Source organism: Panthera leo, chromosome D4 (genome assembly GCF_018350215.1).
Source record: "Panthera leo isolate Ple1 chromosome D4, P.leo_Ple1_pat1.1, whole genome shotgun sequence".
Lineage (NCBI taxonomy): Eukaryota > Metazoa > Chordata > Mammalia > Carnivora > Felidae > Panthera > Panthera leo.
In genome coordinates this window covers 50,629,748-50,630,051 of record NC_056691.1, presented here as the reverse complement: position 1 = coordinate 50,630,051, position 304 = coordinate 50,629,748, and positions in this window count along the sequence as shown.

Here is a 304-nt window from a genome sequence, read left to right as displayed (position 1 = left end):
TTTTGTGTCCAACATTTATTTGTTCAGAAAAGCAGTATTATGACAATGAAGACTGATTGGTTTCCTGTTTAGCTGACAGTCTGTGTTGTATCTAAATTGTTTTTTTAATTGTTGTCTCTTTTGAAAGAAAATGAATTTGAAGGTTCTATATAATGCTGGAATCTTATTGTTGTTTTTATTACTTTTTTAACTTTCTGCTTAACTCCCAGGATTGCATTTTGATTTTTAAAGTCATGTATTAATATTTCAAATGTAAGGTAATGCTTGAGTAATTTTTCTAATTCTTTTCTAAGATGAAGTTATT